The 21,772-nt window shown below is 46.7% G+C and overlaps 1 protein-coding gene across 1 annotated transcript in view; it reads left to right on the top strand.

The window, feature by feature from the left end:
• PDE1C (phosphodiesterase 1C) overlaps window positions 1–21,772 on the top strand; it is a 495,776-nt gene that overhangs the window by 64,406 nt on the left and 409,598 nt on the right. The window lies entirely within an intron of this gene.

A 21,772-nucleotide genomic window follows, 5' to 3' on the forward strand; every position in this document is an offset into this window, starting at 1 on the left:
GTTAAGCCTCTGTCTTCTGCTTGTTGGGTCCATGGTCAAAGGAACGAGTTTGATACAAAGTGAAGGTCAAGCAAAGCTTTATTTTGCGCCAAGCATTGAGAATCAAACTGACCAGCCAGGGCCATCTCTTGCAAAGATGTGACCTCTCTCTGCCTTACAGACTAGCTTTTAAAGGTAAAGGCCATGTGGTTGGGCCTGGCCACGCACAGGTGGCCAATCAGATTGTAACACAGAGAAAGCTGCACAGTCCTGCTAGGTCACACATAAGTGACCAATTGAATTACAATTAACCCTATAGTAGATATTTGAACTAGCCTATCACCTTGGTCAGAGTTGGCACCCAAAAGGCACCCAAAGGGCAGGGCCCATACTCCTTGGTAGCTAGGAGACAGCGCCCCCATTGATTGAATGCCTCCACCTGGCCTGACCTACCCTTGTATTTGGGCTTTGTTACCTGGGACTAGTTTCCGGGACTTGTTTTAAGTAAGTCCCCTGGGGGAAGGGTGGGGGCAGGAACAGTTTAAGTTTTACTGTATCGCTTTGGCTAAATAGGCCCTTACAGGCTCAGGTCATGATCTCAAGGTCCTGGGATGGAGTCCTGCATCGGGCTCTCTGCTTGGCAGGGAGCCTGCTTCCAACTCTCTCTCTCTCTCTCTCTGCCTGCCTCTCTGCCTATTCGTGATCTCTCTCTGTCAAATAAATAAATAAAATCTTAAAAAAAAAAAAGAGTCAGATTCATACACGTACTACTCAGAAATGAGCCTGGAAGCTCATACAGCTTTCACTGGTTTGTTTTCCTGAACTTCTCCACAGCTCCCCTCATACTTTATGGCTTCTTTAGGCTCCCCTTTTAGGTCTCTGGTGAGAAAGCTGGAACTTAATATTTAAGTTTCTGTAGTACTCACATCCCATGATTGCACCTGAATCCTAGGCCAAGGGGCGGGCAGGAAGGTAGAGGGAGAAAAATAATGCACTGGGGGTTTTATCACTCTCTTGGGACCACAGATCCTTTGATCAGAGAGGTAGATACTCCTCTTTTAGAGTTGTAAGGGCTTATGAGTATCTAGGGTCTGACATACAAGAGAATTCACAAAATAAGAAAAAAGATACATGGATTTTCCCTACTCAGACTATTAGAAGACTCATTTTCCAATCCTGTTCCAGTCCTGGAAGTATTCACCTAGAGTTCTCTTTTTTCATGGTGATGTCTACTTTGTATTCATTCTGATATCCACTTAACTGCCTTGAGGCATGGCCAGAGGACAATGCAAGAAAAATAGAAGAAAACCGAGAAAACTTACCACTGGTTTGGTGGTGCTTTGAATTGTTTCTTTTAATTTGCCTGCTATGGTTTACTTTTAGCATCCTCAGATAGGGGCTCCGGCATGTTACCCAGGTTTCGTAGTTGCCTCCAGTGGGAAAGGTAAGCTGGAGGGTGGGCTTCTTCCATCTTACTTACTTACTCATCCTTTTTGTTTTATTTTTATTTGTTTTCTTTTAATCATAAGTAAGCCTTGAGTTTTTTTTCAAAGTCTTTCCCTTCATCTGTTTAGATGATATTTTTGTTTTCTTTTTTTTTTTTTTTTGGATATTTTAATTTTCTTATATAATCTCCTAATATTCTAAAAGAGAGAGATTATGAGATGACTAGATTCTCTGGTATTATTCTTACAGTTCTTTGATAAGCATAATTCATTTAAGCTTTATAATAAAAAGGACATTTTTGTTTTCAGTTTGCTAACTGGTTTGAGTCTGGTGTTTATTTACTATTATTTCACCCATGTCCGTGTTCGTGTTAGTAACATCATGGAAATATTCTATTTTCCCATATTATCTTCCTCTTTTAAATAAATATTCCCCCCTGCCAGCTTTAAGATTTACTTAGCTCCTGTGAAATGGTAGGTTGGTTTGTACTTTACAAAAATTGGACTCTAAGTGTGAAGGAAGAGGTCAAACTAGAAGATAGCTGTGCAGAAACATCTGTTAGTGGTCACTAGAGCCCTTGTACAGATGTTGTGTGACAGCTCCCAGTATCAGTTTGCAGGTAATTCAATAGTCTCTTCTTTCCTGGGCTGTGAAGTGTGTGGAAACTGGGAGTCTGGAGTCTTGGGTTCTCCTCCTGCATGGTTCCGAACCAGCTGTGTATGGGAGAAGACTCAGGGACTCGTGTAGCAAAGTATGTGGACCAGGTTCACATAAGGTGGGAAGGACCATTTTCAGGGATATTTAAAATGTCATCTCCTGAATGTGGTTGACCCAGGACAGACCAGCTAAGTGATTTTAGGCAGTCATCCTGTCTCCCTGAACTCTGGTATCAAAGTGGGGATCTCTGTGACTCTAGAGGTCTTTAAGGCCATCATGCCTTTGAGCCTAAATTGGGCTCCATTGTCTGGAAAGGAAATTGGGAGGCCTTGTCGGGGTGGGAGGGTAAGAAAGGACCATTCATGAGGCAGCCCAACAGGAGCAGGGCCAAACAGCAGCCCCAAAGGGTGAAACACTTTAATTGGCATCTTCCACAGAACAGCAAATTGAGTGCTCGGATTTCCTCCCTGTGTTCTTTCTCCCTTGACTCCTCCTGTCACCCTGGCGGGAGCCTGGGCAGAACTGAGTTGCTGCCTGGGGGCCATCGCTGTGGTGTTCATGGGCTCCCACTGAGGCCTGTGCAGAATCTGAGCTCTCCCTTCAAGGTGGTTGCCAACTGCCTGGAGGGCCACTGGGGAGCACCTAGAAGCTTCCACTTAGCAACACTTTCCCTCCCAGGACCAGAAGGCCTGCAGAGGAATGCACTTCATGCTTATTCTGGAGAAACTTCTGAGCTCTGGCCCTTTCAGTTCCTACTTCCTTCCAACCCTCTTTTAAGCTTGGGCTTCAGAAAATTGTCTGGTGAGGGACACTTCCTTGAGATCCTTCACTCTCTGCCTCCACCTACAATCAAAAAAGTGATACTGATTGAAAAAAGAGTTGAGATGACTAGCTTAGATAATATAGCTCTGATTCTCTATGGTTGTTCTTAGAACAGCTTTCCAGTGGGGCCAGACCTACCTTCAGCTGCACGGTTGCAAGCCCCAGCTATGCTACAGCCAGCGGTATAATCTTGGGGAGTTCACTTCTCCTCTCTGGGCCTTGTATTCTTCCAATACAGAGGGAAGTTCTTGAGGTAGGTTATTGATTACCAACATCTTTTCCAGCAGCGATGGTCTAGAGGTCTGTGGCACCATCTTTGCCGGTTGAACTGTGAAGAACTTGATATGGAAATGCTTGAAGCTATCCCAAGGAAGGTAGAGGTCTGGTGGAAAGAGCAAGGGTTTTGGAGTCAGGTAGATGCAGGATCTAACCACTACTGACCAGGAGGTTGGTAGTTATCTTGTAGAACCATATATGCCTTTGTTTGAGTTGGAAAACTATACCTCTTCTGAAGTCACTTTTTTCTGCTCCCTAGAATTATGCAGTGCACATCCTGTCCAGCTATACATAGCTTTTGTCTGTGTCCCAGGGCAATTTATTTAACCTCTTTGGACCTCTGTTTACTCATCTGAAAAAAGAGGATAGTGATGCCTATCTTACAGGATGATGGTGAGGATAGACATATGTGTAAAATGCCCACAGCTCATACAGAGTAGTTGCCCTGGAAGTATAAATTTCCTTTTTATTTTTCCAGGAACAGTCTTCCTGAGATGTGGGCTTCAGGGCCCAAGGCACCTCCCCCTTCCGAAAGAGCAGCCTAGTGTTTCCAAGGTGGATTTGGAGCTTGGAATCACATCCTGTCAGTTTGCCTTAGATTCTGTGCTGTCTTGGGTGTTCATTCCAGGATGCCTTGGGATGCTGCCTCTGTTTGCCCTGAAGGAGAGAAAGGGGGCCCCCAGTGGCAGGGTGATCACCTAGGCACAGAGTAGCGTCACTGTTGCGAGGTAATGGGGAGGCTCAAGAGAGCAGAGGCCAGAAAGGAAGAATGGCACAGACCATGAGGAATTTCCCCTGGCCGAGGGTGGCCCTGGAGAGGAAAGACAGAGGCTGTTCATGCCTCCTCCTGTTCCACCTGGCAGGCAGGGCAGAAGCACTGGGTCACCCACTGAGTCGGGAGCTGGGATGGAGGCCACTGTGGCGCCTGGTTGAGGGGTCATGGATTTCTCCTAGCAGAGGTGTTGGGAAGAGTGCCAGCTCTGGTGTTAATTCGTCCTGCTTTGAATTTGGGGACTGCCACTTTTGTCCTTCCAAAATTCAAATGCTGAAGCCCAAAGTGATGGTATTTGGAAGTTTGTCTTTGGGAGGTAATTAGGTCATGAGAGTGTAGACCCCATGATTGGATTAGTGTCCTAAGAAGAGGAAGAGAGCAGCTTAGCTTGGTGGGTTTTGGCCCACAGTCTCTTTGAGGCCACATTCAAGACCGCAGCTGGGATTATAGGCCCCTGAAGCCTTCACTGGGGCTGGAGGACCTGCTTCCCTGTGGCTCACTCACGTGACTGGCCAGCTGTTGTTGGCTTTTGGTGGGAGGCCTCAGTTCTCCACCGTGGGGACGCTCTCCACAGGGCCGCCTGAGGATCCTCACGGTTTGACAGTCTGGCTCCCCCAGAGCAAGGGATCCATGACAAAGCAAGGTGTGAGTAGCGATGTTTTATGGCCAATACTTGGAAGTCACCCAGCACCCATTTACAGTAATCTGTTCATTGTGTGGTCTGTCCTGATGCACTGTGGGACGAGAACACACAAGGGTGTGAGCACAAGGAGGCATGGCTCAGGGGAACCATCTTGGAGGCTGATAGTGTGTTTCCACAACAGAATGAAGTGTTTTGGTGTTCAGCTGCATTCATTTATTTATGGTGTCCTTCTGTGCCCCAGCCACATGCCAGTCCTGTGTTAGGTGCTGGGAATGTGGCTGTGAATAGGACAGACAAGGTCCCTGCCTCATGGGACCCAGAGTCTAACTAGGAAGATAGATATTAATCCCCCAAATCATGATTCTATCACAGTTTTCATAAACACTGTAAAAGAAGGAAAGGAACGGAGTTCAATGAGAACATATGACACGGGGCTCATGTAGCCCGGGGCAGGGATGGAAGGTGTTTGTCTCTGAGAATGTCCTCCCCTCTGTGTTTCTGGGGCACTTTGCATTGAGGTCCACTGTGGTGCTGCTTCCGTTTTTTTTCTCCACCCCTAGCTCCCCAGCAAACAGTGAGCTCCTCAGGAGCAAAGATGTCACCTTGATGCAGCTCCGTGTCCCCAGTGCCTGGTCCCAAGCTGAACACACACTAGGGGTTCAGCGCGTGTGAGCTGAGTGACTGCACGATCTGACGCCTGCAGAGCCCTCTTCTCCTCAGAGGCTGTGTTTGGGGCCGGGGAGAGGGCAAGTGTGGAAGACGTAGGATCCAACTGAGGACGAAATAGAGCGAATCTGCCGCCCTCCTGTGCAGGTACTACTCTTTAATGGCCTCTGCCCCCTTGTGGCTGTTTCAGGAGCAGCATGGAAAGAGCCCCCAGAGTTGAATTCTGACTTGGAGACTAGGATCCGTTGGGGCCTAACTAGCGTCTGCTGTGGTGCATTGGGTTTTCTTGGCTTCTTCAGCTCATCCATCAATGGAAACTGGCTGTTTTGGCAGCAGTGAGAAGCATAGTCATTATCACTGAGCTCCTGCTTGTTGCATGCTTATTATGTGCTGGGCGCGGCAATGTGCGTTCTTGCCATCACGTTCCACTGCAGGGCCTTTGCATCTGCTGCCTGCTGTGCTTCTCTCTGGACATCCCCACCTCCTGTGGGTGCCTGCTCAGATTTTCTTCTCATCAGAGGCCCTACCTGACCATCATGTCTCCAGGTGCACCCTTCATCTTCTCAGCCCCCTTCATCATCAGGCCCCCTTCATCTTCTCACCTGGCTGTATTTCTAACCTTTATTGTACTAATCATATCTACTTATTTTAACTATGGACTCTGGGGGGCACCTGGGTGGCTCAGTGGGTTAAGAATCCAACTCTTGGTTTCTGCTCAGGTCATGATCTCAAGGTCCTGGGATCAAGCCCCACATTAGAGCTCTATGCTTAGCAGGGAATCTGCTTGAAATTCTCTCTCTCCCTCTCTACTCCTTCCTCCACTCATGCTCTCTCTTTCTAAAAATAAGTAAATAAATCTTAAAAAAATACGAACTCTTAGTCTTAGTCTGCTTAGGTTTCTATAACAAAAAAGCCATAGACTGGTGGGATTTAAACAACAAGCATTTATTTCTCACAGTTCTGGAGAATTGCACTTGGCTGGGAGTCCATGATCAAGGCACCAGTGGGTCCAGTTCTTAGGAAGGGCCCAGTTCCTGATTAGTAGATAGCTGCCTTCTTGTTGTATCCTCAGATAGCCAAGAAAGAGGGGGTGATCTCTTTTCCTCTTCTTATAAGGTCACTAATCCCATCATGGGGGCTCTACCCTCATGACCCATTCACCTCCCAAAGACCCCACCTCTATGATAGGGCTTCAGTGTATGAATTTTTGGGAGACACAAACATTCAGTTAATGGCACATAGAGAGATAAATAAAGGGGTCACAATGTTTGTCCAGGGGAGTGAAACATTAGAATTCTTTGTTTTAGTTGAAATATAAAATTTCATAGTGGGAACAGAAATTGTGTTGAAAGCCTCATCCCTTTATAATTTACAGAGTGTTTTCTTTTTCTTTTTTTAAAAAAATTTTAATTTTTTATTAACATATAATGTATTACTAGCCCCAGGGGTACAGGTCTGTGAATCGCCAGGTTTACACACTTCATAGCACATACCTTCCCCAATGTCCATAACCCCACCACCCTCTCCGCGCCCCCTGCAATCCTCTGTTTTGTGAGATTAAGAGTCTCTTGTGTTTTCTCTCCCTCCCGATCCCATCTTGTTTCATTTATTCTTTTCCTACCCCCCAAAACCCCCATGTTGCATCTCCACTTCCTCACATCAGGGAGATCATATGATAGTTGTCTTTCTCTGATTGACTTATTTCGCTAAGCATAATACCCTCTAGTTCCATCCACTTCATCACAAATGTCAAGATTTCATTTCTTTTGATGGCTGCATAGTATTCCAATATATATATATATATATATATATACCACATCTTCTTTATCCATTCATCTGTTGATGGACATCTAGGTTCTTTCCATAGTTTGGCTATTGTGGACAGTACTGCTGTAAACATTCGGGTGCACGTGCCCCTTCGGATCACTATGTTTGTATCTTTAGGGTAAATACCCAGTAGTGCAATTGCTGGGTCGTAGGGTAGCTCTATTTTCAACTTTTTGAGGAACCTCCATGCTGTTTTCCAGAGTGGTTGCACCTATAGAGTGTTTTCTTATGAGGTAGCTCATTTAGCCCTTTCTTAAAACAACATGAGGAACACGGGGCATGTATCCTGCCTTTAAAGCTGTTTTCTAGAAGCAGCTCTGGCCCTTAGAAGCTGAATGAGGGAGTCAGGACCAGGCAGAGAGAGGCTGGCATTCACATCGAGCCCTGGAATCCTGAATCCAGAGCTTTGTCTCTGTACCATGATAAACCACAATGACCATCAGGGTCTGCAGTCCTATGAAAATGACTCTCATGACACAGCTTTGCTAACACCCTTCCCAAAACAAGTAGACACAACTGTTGCCATTGGCTGTTCCCATTCCCTCTGTCCTTTCTTTCTAGGGTTCCCTTTTGCAGGGCTGTGCAGAGGCTAGCTGAGAAATAGGGAGAGGCTAAGGCAGTGTATTTTTTCAAATCTCAACACGAGCTTATATTTAATTTCGTTAGAGAGCTCTACTCTACTTCCCTAATCTAAAATATACACCCCTACAACCTTCCTCTCTCTTGAGAGTACCCTGGACTTTTCTGTCACAGTGCTCATTCGAATCCTTAACTAGACTCCAAGCTCATTAGCAGAAAAACCTTATGCGGAAGAAGGTGAAAACTACCACAGTCCACCAGGCAGTTGGGGGATGTGAGCTCAGTGTGTGTGCTGGGAAGAGTAAGAGGGAATTGTATAGGGAACAAACTGAGGGCTGCTGGAAGAGCGGTGGGTGGGGGATGGGGCGACGGGCATTAAGAAAGGCACTTGAAGTCATGAACACTGGGTGTTATATGTTACTGATGAATCACTCAATTCTACCCCTGAAACTAATAATCCAGTATATGTTAACTAAATGGAATTTAAATTAAAAAAATAAAAAAGGAATTCTGTAGAAACTACAAAGGGAGACAGAAGAAAACACATCAGGCTTGTCCCTTGAAGGTTTGTAATGTGCGTTCTAGAAGCACAGCGGCCACCTTTCCTCCCCTTACCGCAGTATGTCCTCTTAGTGGGGATGCTGTGGAAGTTTCATCCAGCCAGGCGGCCATGACGTGCTGAGCAACCGCCTTCTCTGAAAACGAGTAATGATCGGTTTGCCCTTAATGCCTCATCTCTTGCTCATTCACCAGTAGACTGTAGTATGGTTTAATAGTTTTTTTTTCTTAATTAATAGAGCTGGCCACCAACGGCCAGCTCCCTGGGAGTGCTCTTCATCTCCAGCTTGTCCTCTGCTACCTGCCCCCAGAGACCACAACTGGGTCCTCCTCGCCTCCTTTTCTAAGTCAGTTCTAACATAAGATCCCGTTAGAACATAAGTTCTAACATAAGACAAAAACACAGTTTTTGTCCATCTCTCAGTTTTTTCCTTATTAGTACTAAAACAAAAGGACCAGAGCAAGGTTTTGACCTCCTGTGATCCCAGAGTTATCTGGAACCAGAATCCCAAGATACCATTCCTACATTTCTGCAGAAGATGGTTTACTGAGATTCATGTGTCATGTGTGCACTTAGCTGTGAAGATAGGAAGAGGATTAAGAGTGTGTCCCTACTTTCATAGAACACACATACTGTTGGAAAGGTAGGCCTTAAAGAAATAATACTGACCCCATAATCTGCCTTTCATTGGGCGTCTCATCATGACTGTGGGCTAAGGTGGTGCTGAGTGTTTCCCACATTTCAGCTTTCACCTGGACAACCTTGAGAATAAGTGTTGTGACTTAAAAGTGCGCGTGAGGAAAATGACTTGGAGAGGTTTGGTAACACAGCAGAGGGGCCAGCATTCCAGAGGAGGTCCGTCTGACTGGAAAGCCTGCAGTCTCTCCACCTGTCATGACAGGAAGCTGGTGTCAGGAGGACAGGAGCTGGATCACAGAGTGACTTGTTCTTTCGGGGCAGTTGCATTTGGCTCGTGATGCGTGAATGGGCATCCGTTAGTTGGAGAAAGGGGAGAAGGACATGAAAGTCGAAGGAGGGCATGAATAAAAGCCTGAGGTAGAAAAGCGTCCAGAGTGGGACCCCAGGTAGCGAACTCAGGATGTGGGAAATGGTGGGGTCTGAGGCCAGAGCAGGGGGCTGGGGCCACAGTGTGTGGGACCTTGGCACCCGGGGTCGGACTCTATCCTGTGGAGCAGGCCGTGGGGAGACTACAGGTAATACACAAGATACGACAAGATGGAGGATTGAAAACTCAGAGGACTTCAGAAGCCAGGCAGTAACAAGCTAGGCAGTGGGCTGGTTCATTATTGCTGAGGGGGCTTTGGGCCAGGCATAATTCTGAGTTCTGGGGGTACAGAACATAAAGGTGCTGGAAGCTTCCTTCCGGGAGCTTATATCCTCTTGTGTCCATGTTTGTGATGGAGAAGTGTTTCAACTCTAGATACCGACAGGTGCTTGAGAGAGGGTGAGGGTCTGAGAAGGCTCTGGGGCCCTGCCATTGGGGTGGAGACCTGAAAGGTGAGGGGCTGCTGTGCAAAGGATGAGATCTGTAAGAGGCAGGGTATGAGGTAGCCCAGAGCAAGGCCCTGGAACTAGACTGCACAGTAATGAATCTGGTTCTGCCACTTACAAGCTATGTGGCCTTCGGGAAGTCACCTAACCTCCCTGTGCCTCAGGTACCTCTTCTGTTAAGTGGAGATAACAACAGCACTACCCCTTAGGGTTGTGAAGAGAACCACATGAGTTAGCACCTGTAAAATGTTTAGACTGGCCTCTGGGCATGGAAGGTCGTGGAAGGGGAGCGACGCTATTGGAATCCTTGTTACTGGTATAGCACAGCATTCCAAGCAGGAGGAGCAAGTGAGAAGGCACTGACGTGGGAGTAGCTTTGGTGGCTTTGGGAGGGAGAAAGGAGGCTACGGCAACGTGGTCAAGTAGCAGATGAGAGGAGATGAGGTTAGATCAGGGAAGGATGAGTAGGCAGTGATCTGAACACAGTGAGATGTGCTGGAGGGATGTAAGCAGGGAAGCCATGCAGTCTGATGGACTGGTGGCAGACGGAGAAGGAGCGAGAGTTGAATGGGAGAGCCTACGATGATGCTGGGGTCATCTAAACAAAGAACCCTGGGTGCTTGGGCCCCAGTTTTAGGAGAGGGGCTGGAAGGAGTGGTAGGAGTTAGGAGATATTTTAGAGGTAAGCACTATAGGCCTTATTGGCAGAAGGGCTATGGGTATGATGGAAGGAATGGAAATTATATAACTTCACACATTTTTGTCCTGATCAACTTTGGTGGGGAAAGGAGGGCCGAGGGGTGGTGGTGGCATTTACGGAGCTGAGAAAGCCTGGGAAGAGCAAGATTTCCGGGAGAAACACAGTCCTCTTTGGCCATGTGCCGTCTGAGAGTCCTAATGCACATGTAGGCAGCTGGGATGCAGCCCGGCTGGTGTGAGCATCAGGGATTCATGCCACGGTGGCCAGCTGTTCCCAAGGGAATTTAGACTTTTTACTTTTGAACACTTGCTTGCCAAACTCAGTACACCTGCCTCCAATTTGTGACTCTCCCTACCCCAAAGGGTTCCCAAACTTCCATCCAGTCAAGAAGATAAATTGCCAAGCCAGGAGCCTTTTCTGGGTTGGAAGTGGGGCTCTTTGGCGTCTGCAGAGGAGGAGAGGTCCTGGCAGCCTGCCGGTCTCTGTCCCAGGGCCTCTGTGGCTTCATGGCCGGACCTGGCTTCCTGCGCTCCTTCTCCAGCCCTTCACTCAGCCGCCATGTGTGCAGCAGGCCCTGCGCGAGGCTGGAGGGAAATCGTCTGGGCAGATATGGGCTCCACTGTGGGGAGCTCAGCCCAGTGGACATCTGAGTTCCTGTCCAAGGGTACAGTGACCTGTGACTAGTTTTATTTGTTCGATGCCTTTGATCGGCTCAGCCTGCAGCTGGTCAGTAACAGCATGATGATCTATGCTGCTGGACAGAACAGTGCCGGCAGCGTGTGCCTGAGCCAAGCTCGGAGCTGAGTGTGCACGCCAGTCCTTCGGGGCTCAGGGTCCTGCAAGGACCATGCATGAAGACGGAGCAGCTCCAGCGAGTGCCACCTGGATGTGGACTTCTTACCTGGGAACTGGGGAGCTCTTGGCTCATTTTGGGCTTTGCACCCTGCTGGCAGCATGCTCGGGGTGGGGAGCGGTTTTCTGGTTCAGCTCTGTTCTTTGTCAGGCCCATGGAGGGGTCTGAGCTTCCATCTCCCTCTCTGCTTGGGCCCCTTCTCACATGCATACCCTCAGCGTCCGTCCTTCAGTAGGTTTCAAAGTCACGCTGTGAACAGTTCTTTCTCACAAAACTGCTGAAAGAAACCGAGGGAATTGGACGTTAGATTCCATAGTGTATGTTTTCAAAACCATGCTGGCGCTTTCTCTTAGAAAGTGTGCTTGGCTGTTCCTTTTCCAAGTGGGCTATGTCCTTTAACGCCTCCCTATTCAGGGTGCGGTTCTGGGACCACACCATCGGCATCACCTGGGAGCTTGTTTGAAATGCAGAGTCTCAGGCCCCACGTCTTTTTAATCTGCATTTTGATAAGATCCTCAAGTGATTTTTATGCACAGTAAAGTCTGAGTTGAGGTGCTTCAGACAGCAGCCTTCTGGAAAATACTCAGTCTTGGACAGCTCCTGATTATATAGTCCAGGAGATGGTTCCCAGATGCCCTTTGTCTCCTGAGAAGATGGGGATCTGGCTTAGCCTGAAGGTCACTGTGAAGGTGAATGTTGTTCACCTGAAGGCGAATGTTGTTCAAGCAATGGGTGACTGAGGCTTACTTAAAATAACATGTATAGGGGCGCCTGGGTGGCACAGTCGGTTAAGCCTCTGCCTTCGGCTCAGGTCATGAACCCAGGGTCCTGGGATTGAGCCCTGCATTGGGCTCCCTGTTTATCGGAGAGAATGCTTGTCCCTCTTCCTCTGCCCTTCTGCCCTGCTCGTGCTCCCCCTTTCTCAAATAAATAAAATCTTAAAAAAAAAAAAAAAGACACACATATATTCTCCTCTTTTGGCAATGATTTAAGTGACTTGACTTCTGTGGGTGAAGGCTCCAGTTATTTTTGTCAAATGAGGGGGGCACTGGGTGTGTCAGTCTGAGGATGAGAGGACTTAAGTGGCTGAGGTCAAGACAGTTGTCATCGAATGTTTCATCATAACGAAGAGCCCTCTAAGATTGTACAGCGGGTTAAAGGTGAAGGAGCCTATCTCCAGAGGGGCTGTACTCCCATCCCTAGTGGTGATTCAGGCATGAGCTTGCTATCCTCTTGTCTGGGATATTGTACGGGATCCAAGCAGGACATGCAGAGTTGAATCAGATGCCTTTTAACCTGCATTCCAGCTTTGGTAACTTCAGAGGAAGGAGCAGAATGGCTCACAGAACTCAGTTTCAAGCCCAGCTTTCCCATTTACTGGCCCTGATTTGGACAAGTTACTTACCTTTCCTAAGCTTCAGTCCCCTCATCTGAACATAGGGATAATAATACTCACCTCATGGGCTCGTGTGAACATTTATGAAAATTATGGACGTAAAGTTCCTACCAGCGCCTGGCATGATGTGGGGGTGTAAGACATTTTCGCATCCCTGCTCTTCTTCTCTATACTTTTCTTTGCCTTGTCTGGAGTGAGCTCTAGTTAGTGAACAGTTTGGACAGCCAGCCTGATATTGGGTTTTAATCTCATACAGTTCTGATTCTTGTTCTTCTGTGAACAAGGACCTTTCATTTAGCATTTGGCAGAATTTGGATCAGGTCATGTTTTAATATTATGTTTCCCCAATTTGGCCTCAGGCTCTGTGAGGTTAGGGTCCAGTACCTTGACCAGGTGGTTTCCACAGAAATACCAGCACCATGATACATTTATTTTGTAACAATTCCAGTAATCTGTGTCAGGAAACTCCATGCCCGAGTTTGGGTCTCAGCTGGACTCCTGGCCACCCATGGGCCAGTAATGTCCATCCTTGCATCCAGCATAGCAACAGGAAATGGGGGATCCAGGGGGGACTCAACAGAGGTTAATCAGTTGTTTGATCTAAGTCACAGGAAGCCTTGGAAAGTCAGTTTGAAACACAACAACTTGGAAAGAGGGATCAGGAAAAGGAAGCAAGGAAGTGATTGAAATAAATAAAATTCAATTTTTCTTAATATCCCGTTTTGTTCCATAAAGGATGGGTGCCTACAGCAAAATAGAAATAAAATATAATTTGTGGAACGAGGTAGGATATAGGTAAATAAAAAATGTATAAAATCAGGGCCAGGGAAGAAAGAAATTCATTTCACGAGTCTTCCCATATGACCCAAATTCCTCCAAATTAAAAAAAAGAAAGTAAAGGAAAAATGTTTCCCAAGCAGTCTTCTCAGGTTGGCAAAGGCTTGTATAATTTTCCTTCTGTCTGTGTTTCACGGCAGGCCAGGCTGAGTGAACCAGTGAGCGTTCTGCCCTCTGGCAAACAAGCCTTGCCCTCTGTAAGGATTTGCCCGTTACCCTAGGAGAGAAAGGCCTGGAAGGTGTACCATCCCTGCCACTCTCAAATCATCAGCCCTGTTGAGTCATCACTACAAATTGGTTTTATTTTCTTTTGTGCAAGAGCTTGATTCAGAGTTGACTTGACAGCTAAATTGGCCCGGAAGGTATAATGAGGCGATGCTGAGCATCTCTGAATATAGAAGGGGGGGGAAGGAACAGGCTGAGGGGTGTTGATGTCTTTTATGTCATCTGGGCACCAATTCCAGCTGGATTGCAGAGCTCTGTTCTGTGTAAGGAACAGGAGAGCAGGGTGCATTCCTCTGTGAGCTCCTAACTTGAGGCTAAGTGGGGAGGAGACAAGGGCCTCTCCTACCAGGACTGGGTGGTAGTCGGGCTCAGCAAACAGTGGTAACACTCAGGTGCTGGGATGTGGCAGGCAGCACAGGGGTCAGGAGCACTGGCTCTGGAGTAACGGAGTACTGGATTCAGTTTCCAGATCTGCCACTCACTAGTTTCATCTCAGGCAATTTACTCAAGTTCTCAAAGACTCAGTTTCCGCATCTAGAAAACGGGAAAATAATAGCAATAACCTCAGAGAGTTGTTGTGAAGATAAAATTAGGTAATGAATGAGCAGAACTTCGTCTGATCCTTAGTTATTACACAGCTAGCATTTCTCATTTTAAGCAACCCCAATAATGTAATTTAGATAAGTGTTTAACTCAGTTATCTTTTTAAATTAGGCATGTTGTGGCCCTATTCTTTGATGTGCCATGTAAGCTGATAGACTTTCCCATGTGCCTGTCTGCCCTTCCCCTCCAGCCTCTCCCGTCCCACCCATTGCAGGCTTTGATCATATGTCAGACTGGGCTTCAGAAGCCTCCTTAACACACCACTTTTACATTTTTGTGCTTAAAATGGATCCTGGGGTTATCAGGCATTGGAAGCCAGACCCTTTACTTCCCCCTCAAACACACCACTGTTTGGGAGTTAAAGAGACTGACTACATCCCTTTTCCTGAGAATGCTGGGCTCGGAGCGGGAGACACGGGTATGTTTCCAACTCCGCTCCTTGGCTCTGGTCTGATCTTGGACAAGTCACTTGACCCCTTGGAATGTCAGTTGCTTCCCCTGTTAAAAAGAACAGGCCTCCTGGGGCTGTATTTGTGAGCTGTAGTGCTTCTCATGCCAACATGAATTTGATTCTTGTTCCTATTCCCTTGTCCCTATTTTCGCCCTAGGGAGGCTATAAGAGGGTTGGGGAGTCATCTGGTAGTTGGGGCTCTTACACGAACAAGGCAGTGAAGGTCGTTCCTTTGTGTCTGGCGTCTCCCTCTTCTGGATGCCATTGCTGTGAGTCCTGGCGCCTGTACCCGCCTCGCAGAAGGACCTCTCTCTACTGACGGTCTCTGGGCTTGTGCCAGGTAGGAGGTCCCGGGCAGGTGAACTCCTCCACTCTCTGGAGGCCAGTAGGTGGCTTTCGGGAGGGGGGGGCGGCTAGGGGTTTGAGGGAGGGGGCAGGCCTCAGTAAGACGTTTCTCTAGGTGCAGCCCTCTCCGGAGCATGGCTCCAGTGTGCCTGCCCCTCTTGGAAAGCAGAGAAGCCAAACGGAAAGAACGTGGACTTTGGAGCCAGGTACACCTGGCTTTGGATTGGAATTGGGCCACACAACTGTGGGTTCTTAGAAAAGTTACCTGACCTTTCTGAATTCCAGCGGCCTGAGTACGTTTCACATGGGAACTGCAGTCTTGGTGTGAAGGCAGGGGCCAGGACGGGTTGTTCACAGCCTTACCTGGTACCTGCAGTTGGGTCAGGACTTGATAAATATTGCCCAAAGTTTCTGAGGGCTGAATTGATACCTACAGTCCATGGAAGTGCTCACTGTGTGCTAGCGTCCTTCTACCTTCCTCCTCCACTTCTTCTAATTCTTGGCACCCATTGTACTCCAGGCAGTAGGTTGGTAGAAAGTTGGTCATCAGCTTGTATGATAAATATTGTGTGCCAGGCGTTTAGGCATTGGGGGTGGGGTAGAGAATCCATGCTCTGAGTTTGGCTCACATCCCCATGACCATGGGATCACGATCATGGCCTTCTTCTCTGGCGCTGGTCCGGAGAATCCATTGTAGTGGCAGGAGGAAAGCAAAATGCCCAATGAAGGAAGTACAGAGCCTACCAGAAGGCGACAGTGCTGTGGGGAGGGGTGGAGCAGGGAGGGGAATGGGCGCAGGGGAAGAGGGGGAGTTGGGAGTTGTGATCTTAGTCATGTGATCATGGAAGACCTTACTTAGAAGGGGACAACTAAGCAAATGTGATGATCTTGGGCCAAGTCTCTTGCTCCCCAGCATCGAGCCAGTTTTCCTTGCCGTTGCTTGGGTTTTTGCAAGCTGAAGGCAATGTAAGCACTTCTGAGCTTCGTCGTTTATAGTAACTTAGGAAGATGTCTAGAACCTCATTCTAAGGCTCTCTTCTCTGGGAGTCCCTTGTGCCTGGCTTTCTGGCCCACCAGGCTTCCCAAAGCACCTCCCCTCGAGAGGTTCCTGGGCTGGCCTCAGAGACTGTGGCAAAGCAGCAGACAGGCCACGCACTGGGCAGATTTCCTTTCAGGAAGCCAGACTCTGTTCCCGCTCGCTTGCTAACCGTGCTGTGGCCGTCGCACCCGGTACCCCAGCTGCGTTTATACTCGCCCAGGTGCCGGAGCTTCCAAAACAAGGGTGGTGGTGTTTTTGGGGCTACTTTTGGTTACAAAGCAGTGTGCACCTGCCCAGGCCACCACCACAACTGTTTGGACCACCCTCCCTTCTGTTCTGATGGCCTGGATTATTTGCAGCTGAGCTGGGACATCAGCGCACCCTCATGGCCAGGGGCTGGGGTGCTCATTGTTCTGAGTTAACTTCCTGTCTCTCCTGCCTCTCTCTCAGTGGTTTCCATGGCAAGCCCTTCCTTTCAGATTTGCTTCTGGCCATTTTGTTTTTTGGGGGGTGTGGGGACTGTGCACTATAACACACATATGAAGGGCATACTTCATTTACAGTGCTGCTTTTCTCATAGGAGTGTAGCTTCTGAGGAAATTGATTAAAACCCAGACTCCTGTCCCCACTTGGAGGGATTCTGATTCAGGGTTTCTGAGTTGGGACCAAGGAATCTGCATCATCATCATCATCATTATAGTTTTTAAGTCAGTTCCCAAGCTCATGGTAGATAGACCCAGACTGAAAGGCATCCCTTTCCCCCCTACCTTATTTGTATGTCAAGATGGAGTGAAGTCTACTATGGTAGTCCCCCCAGAGCTTTGTCTAGTGCTGGGCTTATAGTTGGTGCTCAGGACACCGGTGGAAGTTGGAGGCAATCTTTTTTTTTTTTTTTTTTTTTTTAAGATTTTTTAATTTATTTGACAGAGAGATCACAAGTAGGCAGAGCAGCAGGCAGAGAGAGAGAAACAGACTCCCTGCTGAGCAGAGAGCCTGATGTGGGGCTCAATCCCAGGACCCTGAGATCATGACTTGAGCCGAAAGCAGAGGCTTAACCCACTGAGCCACTCAGGTGCCCCTAAATCATTTTATAAGAAACCCTTCTCAATGTGAAGAGTTGCTCACTAATAGGTTCCCACAATTATGTTTGCAGTCTGAACAGTTGATTTTTTTCTTAATGCAGAGGCATATCTCTGTTCAGACTTTTGATGACAAAACAAAAGCATCCTGAAAAGAAGAACTGAGTAGGGGTGATAATTTTGAAGGAATTTGACCCACACCTTCCTTCCCGAATGTTGCTTTGGTAACGACGTGTGAAGTTACACTATCAGTGCCTCTCAGCTTCTCAGGGGGATCAGGGGGCCCCTTAACAGGTATGAATCTTGGGCCCCATCCCCAAGGCTCTGTTTCATTGGGCCAGGGTGTGGCCTAGGCATCAGGATTTTAAAAAGTTCCCTAGGAAATTCTCATGTGTGGCCAGGGCTGCAAATCCCTGACCTAGAAAGTGTGGAACTTCTTGTAGAGGAGAGTGGGAGACTTGTCTCTTGAATCTTAGAGGGAGTCCTCTTGGACTAGAGATGGAAAGTCCCCTGGATTTTGTGATCCAAGACTGCTCTGGAAACTGAATCTAAAACATAATTTGTATGAATAAATAGACATACACATACAGTATCTAAAATGTTAATGTATATCAAATAGTAGTTAATTGTTTTCTATTCCTTTAATAAAACATTTTTCTGATTATAAACGTGGTACACAACTACATAAACTATTAGGTTTATGCAGAAAAGTATAAAATAGGTTAAAAATCTCCCTAGATGTCAGCATACAGAAGAAATAACTATTAATACATCTCGTACACATCTTTCCACTCGTTTCTCTTTGCCTGTAGAGACATGCAGCCTAGACCTACAATTCAATGTCAATGGAATCAATGATATATACAGGTCTGGGTGTTTTGCCCAACAGTATGATATGAATAACTTTCCTTAAATCCTCATAATCACTTTTATGAGATTTTGCCAAATGCAAGCTCTAATTGGGTCTGATGAATGGAACATCTACTTTGCTGTTAAGACTTGCTGTATAGGGGCGCCTGGGGCTTAGTGGGTTAAGCCTCTGCCTTCGCCTCAGGTCCTAGTAATCTCAGGGTCCTGGGATCGAGGCCTGCATCAGGCTCTCTGCTCAGCAGGGAGCCTGCTTCCCCTTCTCTCTGCCTGCCTCTCTGCTTACTTGTGATCTCTCTCTGTCAAAAAAAAAAAAAAAAAAGGACTTGCTCTGTGTGTGTGTGTGTGTGTGTGTGTGTGTGTGTATATATATATGTATATATTTAAAATAAAGGGCAGACAGCAGAGGTTGAGGGCTCCTGTGTTGGTCGAGAAGCCTGGATGTGTCTGAGCAGTCGGTGGGCTGGGCACAGAGGGCTCAGCAAGCTTGGCCACAACCTCTTTTTGTAGTGTTGGTCTCTATTGAGTTTTAGTTTCATTATTTAGGCTTTTTTTTTTTTTTAAGGTTTTATTTATTTGACACAGAGATAGAGAGTACAAATAGGCAGAGCAGCAGGCAGAGGAAGAGGGAGAAGCAGGCTCTCCACTGAGCAGGTAGCCCGATGTGGGGCTCGATTCCAGGACCCTGAGATCATGACCTGAGCTGAAGGCAGCTGCTTAACCAATTGAGCCACCCAGGTGCCCCTCATTATTTAGGCCTTTTAAACAGTTTTTGTTTTCGTTTGCTTTGTGGACCATGCCGAGAATAGAGAACGTTGTCCAGTGCCAGTGGACAGAGTTGCCTCCTGAACAGGCAGGAGGCGGAACCACCTGGAGGGGGCGTCTCAGCGGTGATCCATTGCTGGGCCTTGGACTGGATAGCTATTCAGTTATTGAGAAAAGACAACAAGCTAAATTTTTATTTGAAATCTGTTGGCTTGCCTTTTTTGGGGGGAGGGGGGTGTAGGGGCAGAGGGAGAGAGAAACTTAAGTAGGGTCCATGCCCAGCACAGAGCCCGAAGTGGGGCTCAATCTCATGCCCCGAGATCATGACCTGAGCCAAAATACAGAGTTGGATGCTTAACCAACTGAGTCACCCTGGTGCCCCTGAAATCTCTTGCTTTTTAAATGTGGACTACTAATTGTTTAAAAACACTGTGGGGCCAAACAACACACCTGGGACTTTTTATAGTCCTCTGGGAGCCAGTCTTAGGTTCTTGGTCTACTAAGCCATCTGTGGCAGTGGTATGGATTTAGTCTACTTGATTTAGTTCTAAAAATATTGACCTATGTGTTATTCTACGTGGCACTTGCTCAGTGTTCAAAAGACTGGAAATACAAAGATGAAAAGTTACGCTCCTTGTCTTGGGTGGGGTACCTTGTAGTTGAGAGGAGCTATTCTCAAAGTATGGTCCCCAGGCCAGCTCCTCAGTATCAACTGGGAACTTGTCAGAAATGCACACTCTCAGGCCGCACCCCAGATTCACAGAATCAGAATTTACATTTTAGCAAATGCTAAAATGCAGTCTTTTTTTTTTTTTTTTTTTTTTTAAAAAAACAAAAAACAAAACATACCTTCCTGATGGTTCTGACTCCTTGCTGAAGTTTGAGAACCAGTGGTCTGGGAAGGGAGTTAAGTGTATGGACAGAGATCAATGGGATGGAGAAGTTGTGGTGAGAGTCAGGGAAGCTTTTCAGAAATAAATGACTCCACCTGAATCTTAAAGGATGAGTAGAAGTTGGCAGGTGAGGCACTGGGGAGAGGAGGGAGCAAAACGAATAAGAGTGAGGAGGAGAGAGTGTGTGTAGGGTTTGGGAATTGTCAGTTTAGAGCATGTGGATTCTCTGGCAAATAGAATGAGCTGAGAAGACTAGATGGGGCCAGGTGTTGCATACCAGGTCACATTAGCTGGATTAGGTCTTGTAAGTGTTGGGACATCACTGGAGACCTTGGAGTAAGGGAATGTGGCACTGGGTCTGCGTTTAGGAAAATAATACCACTGGCATGTTTCTTCCTGAGTAGAGACAACCCTCTTAATACTTCACTGGCCTACATCTGGATTCCTGCCTCTCCTGGTGTGATTTGGATCTGGGTCAGCAATTCCCATCCTTGGATGGGGTGGTGGGTAGAGGAGGGAAAAGCTCTTGCATGAGGAAACAGTCATTGCTGCATGTGAATTTGTGACTGCAATTGTCATATGTCACTGTGTCCCCTTCCTTCCCGCAGGGAAAATGCTCATTCTCCAAGCTGAACATTTTGGTGGATGCTAGTGTTTTCAGCAATGGCAGTGGTCTTTGTTTTCCTACTTTAAAAGCAGCTCATCAATTTCTGCAGCAAATATTTTTGGGAAAAAAACCCTTGTTCTGTTTTCTTTCCTTAGCGTTCTGTGGTGTTTAAAGAGGAAACCATTTGAACTCAAGGCCAGGGAAACTCATGTCTATACCTTACTAGGGCTTTCTTCTCCCTCCCTCTCTAGCCCTCTTTCTTTTTGAAATGCTGGGAGGTAGTGGGAGCAGGCTGCAATGTCATCTCCCCCTGCTGGTCATTTTGTGTAATGTCTTGTTGGTAATCTACAAAGCCAGCGCAGACAATGGGCCATGCAAATGACAGAAAAATAGACCCAGGTTGGATCCTTTAACTTTTAAAATTTGTCCACACGTAGTGCATTGTGAAATCCTTACCTTTGTGAGAGGGTGAAAGGATTTTTTTTTTCTCCTTCCATTCTTTGCACATTGATGTAGTGTTTACAAAGCAGTTATTTCTTTTGTGTGGCTACTGCAGCTTTGCATGCATTCATGATTACAGGAATCCCTTCTATTCTGCCACTTAGTGAGGTTTTTTTTTTTTGGTTTTTTTTTTTGTTTTGTTTTGTTTTGTTTTTTTGTAAGCTAAAATGAACAGGTTTTTCCAGTTAATTGCTTTGGGTGCTCTGTTCAACTTGACCACAAGTATCTGTGCCTGTTTACTCTGAGTATATAAAACAACCAAGCTGTAATCCTTATGAGCATTAAAGTGATATTTAATGTGAGTGAAACTTGTGTTTCTACTTGATGATCCATCTCTTTTTAATCACAAAGGTGGTGTTCATAGATAGGGGATTTTCATTATGACTCTATCCACATGATAAATTATATAGAGAGTTTTCAGAGGAGGGTGAAATGCCTTGCTGAGAAGCTTTAAGGGTAAGGTTTTTCTAGAGCAGATCTCTGAACAATTCCACTCCCCTCGCCCCTTTTAAACTTATCTGTTTGGGAGCATCTAAATTTAAGCAGCCTTCCTAATAAAAACTAATCTTGTTGTTACCTTCTAAAATCCTGTCTTGGCTTTGCCCCTGTATGCTGAGCAGATTGGATTTATGGGGTGGTTTACATTTATGTGTTTCAAGACAATCTGATAAGAGGAAGCTCAAACCCGCTTGGAACTCAGGCATTCTTGCCTCTTACCACGTAGGTGCAAGTCAGTTACCACCTCGAGGCATAATAAACTATGATACAAGAGATATTGTTTAGGTCCTCTCCAGCTTTATTCAAATGCACTCATCAAAATGATTAAGACATTTATCCTCATTTAGACATTGAGAGCAATCCCAGAAATAAGAG

This window comes from Lontra canadensis, unplaced genomic scaffold (assembly GCF_010015895.1).
Source record: "Lontra canadensis isolate GAN:19392208 unplaced genomic scaffold, GSC_riverotter_1.0 scaffold2, whole genome shotgun sequence".
NCBI lineage: Eukaryota > Metazoa > Chordata > Mammalia > Carnivora > Mustelidae > Lontra > Lontra canadensis.